The sequence below is a fragment of the Pelodiscus sinensis genome, chromosome 30 (assembly GCF_052426305.1).
Source record: "Pelodiscus sinensis isolate ZL-2025 chromosome 30, ASM5242630v1, whole genome shotgun sequence".
Lineage (NCBI taxonomy): Eukaryota > Metazoa > Chordata > Testudines > Trionychidae > Pelodiscus > Pelodiscus sinensis.
Genome location: NC_143081.1, coordinates 6,505,719 through 6,508,767, shown reverse-complemented (window position 1 = coordinate 6,508,767; position 3,049 = coordinate 6,505,719). Strand labels below are relative to the sequence as shown.

The 3,049-nt window shown below is 55.6% G+C and overlaps 1 pseudogene across 1 annotated transcript; it reads left to right on the top strand.

Annotated features, from left to right (window-relative positions):
* Positions 1 to 1,523: 1,523 nt before the first annotated feature.
* Positions 1,524 to 2,842, top strand: LOC149521069 (immunoglobulin heavy variable 4-61 pseudogene; annotated as a pseudogene). Its single transcript, XR_016348073.1, has 3 exons — positions 1,524 to 1,625; positions 1,835 to 2,157; positions 2,738 to 2,842. The product of XR_016348073.1 is annotated as an immunoglobulin heavy variable 4-61 pseudogene (transcript).
* Positions 2,843 to 3,049: the final 207 nt, after the last annotated feature.

Here is a 3,049-nt window from a genome sequence, read left to right as displayed (position 1 = left end):
CCTGGTTAAAAAAGAGGCTAACTCTTGTGCAAGGACCATCTTTTACCACACTGCACTTTACATTTCCTTGTGCAAGAGTGGGCGGGCAGTGTAGACACTTTGTGGGGTGTAGATATAGCCTGGATGTGCTGCAGGTATTTCTTGCACAAAAAGCCCTATGGCTAAAATGGCCATCAGAGCTTTCTTGTGCAAGAGAGTGTCCACACTGCAGATGGGTGCTCTTGAGCAAAAGCACATCTCACACATGGCAGTGTGGATGTATGCAAGAAGCCGATAGTGTAGACATAGCCTAGAAGGATCAGGACTAAGAAAGGGGTTTAGGGTGGGCTGGAGGAGCTCAAGTGGCCGGCAGCCAAGCTCCCAAATCAGCATCTGTAACCGGCCCTCCACATGCAGGTTAGTCCCGTCCTGACAGTCCCATGAAAGGAAACAACAATGAGGAAGAAAGCACCGGAGTTAAGGGTTATTCAAGAAATGTGTTGGGACTGGAAGTCAAATGGGCGTTGCAGGAAGGAAAGGGAAAGCAACTTTGTTTTCACTTCGTTTTGCACCAAGACCTTTCACTTGTTAGGCGAACGTGATAATCACTACACCACAGAAATCAGCTGCTAGCAGCGCGCTTTGGGCCCTTTTCTCAAGCTTTCTCAGTAGCCAACGTACCGGTCAGTTTCCCTTTGAAAACCAGAAGGGCGCCTGAGCATTAACAGGAGTTTCTGTGACCCCAATAATCAGAAATGTAACTTATGCTCGGAAATGGCACCTGCAGATAATTGCCCAAAGTAAACATTCCCCGGCAGGTATGATCCAGATTGTGAGCCCGGGTCCTTTCTCCCAAGGGCCGCTGGCAGAGAATCCGATGGGTGCGAACGTCCGAAGGGGGCGAAGGGCCAGTCTCAGAGCATCACTGTCTTCCGAAGGTAGCTGATGTGATGTCACTAAGTCACGTGATCGAGAGACATTCCTGTCAGCCCAGAGACGCCCATTGAACTCAACGGATTGGAATCATGCCAGCAATGTCTCTGCGCCTGCGCAGTGCAGTCCGTGAGACTCCCTCTCTGCCTAGCAGGGTTTCAGAGGCGCTGTGAGGGAGTTAAATGTCCAAATCCTACTAAATTTGAATGGCCTTTGGGTTCCTATTTCCGTGGGGCTTTCTTACAATCCCAGCTCGTACCACAGAAGAAGGGGCGTAATTTCCCTTCTCCAACTATTCCTTCATGCCGCAGAAGGCTCCGACTTGCACTTATGTTGGGCTGAGAATTTCAGAGGCCGTTGAGCGGGTTCAATGGCTAAATGCTGTTGGTTTAAACTGAGTTCGGGGTGTCTAAATTGCTTCGGCGGTTTCACACTTAGCTGATCTGCTCATTCCGTGAAGGGCACAGCGTCCCAGGGAGACATCCGCGTGCAGGCGCAGCTCAGCCCCTGTCACCTGTTATATTCACACGGGGAAAGCCTCATGCAAATCCCTACCCGGGGGTTCTCTGTTTAAATACAAGTCCCTGGTTGGAGGACTCTCAGTCTCCCCCCAGACACAGACCTGCCCGGGCCTGGCTGCTGGGCGCAGTTTTAGGCCTCTCTGAAGATGAACCTGCTGCTGATTTTCCTCTTTATGCTGGAGGCCCCTTTAGGTACGTGGCTATTGGGGGCCAGGAGGGATCCTTGCTGTAGAGGAGGAGCTGTTCGAGGCAGCCTAAGGGAATTAGGTGTCCGGATCCAAATGCAATTCAGTGGCAGTCGGGTGCCTCATTCCCTTAGCTGCGGTTCCAGAGTTTTTAATTTTCGTGTTCCCGGGAGACAGGGCCTGGCTCACTCAGCTATTCCCGTATTTCCCTCCCAGGGGTCCTCTCCCAAGTGACACTGAAGGAAACGGGCCCGGGAGCGGCGAAGCCCGGGGAGTCCCTGACAGTCACTTGCACCATCTCCGGAGACTCGGTTTCCAACGCCAATATTGAGTGGTACTGGATCCGACAGCCCGCAGGAAACGGGCTGGAATGGGTGGGGCGCATTTACTACAGACCGAGCAGCTGGCACACTAACTACGCCAGCGCGCTGCAGGGCCGAGTGACCATCACACAGGACACCGCCAAGAACCAGTTCTCGCTGCAGCTCCGCTCGCTGACAGCTGCGGACACCGGCACCTATTACTGCGCCAGAGACACAGTGACACACAGCAGCGCAGGGACTGGCACGAAAAGGGGAAGCGGTTTTTCAACAGTGCAGAGAACAACGCGGGGACAGAAACTTTCCCCTTTTTGTGTTGAAAGAACCGGTGCGGTCGGGGAGCGGCGTTTTTAAAGAAACCCCCTTCCCGGGTGAAACACCGAGGGCTCCTGATACCGCTAGTGCCTGACACCAGTGAGCTAGTTCCGGTCCCAGAGCCAGGCCCTGAAGTTAGTCTCGCTGTGGACAGATTCCCACTGCCCCTGCCACGCGTGTTCCGCTCCGTGTGCCCCTGGCCATGCACAGACCTGCTAGTGCTCCCTTTAACACCCCTGTGCCTGTACGTGTCCCCCTCCCTGTGCGCCCGCGGACCCCCAGAGCCTCCCCCCGGCACAGCCCTGTCCCCGTTCTCCTGCATGCTCCCCAGATCCGCCCGTGGGCGTCGGAAAATGGGGGGAGGGGGTTGGGCAAAGGAGACATTGACCAAGGTCCCGAGCTCACAGCTCCGTGTCACCGGAGAGCCCTGCTCTTTGGTGGGCTCACATTCTCCAGTTCTCTAGCACCGCGATTGTCTCCGCAGCCATTGGCTGCCACATTCCGAAAATGCAACAGCCTGCGTCTTAATGTTACTGTGTCCTCATATGAACCTCGTCGCCCCTCGCCGTGGCGTCGTCACAAGCGCTGATTGCCTTTACCCCGCAGCAACACCTGCCGCGAGGGTGGGAAACCGCTACAGCCCCTGATTCAAAGAGAAGGGGCGAACACACCCACACGCGGTCCCAAGCCGGCCGGCCGGAGCCGGCACCCGCGGCTCTCCACTCGCCCGCCCACTCAAAGTTGCGGGGATCTCCCTTCTGGAGGCAGGCTCGTCATTTCTCAGTGGCGACACCGC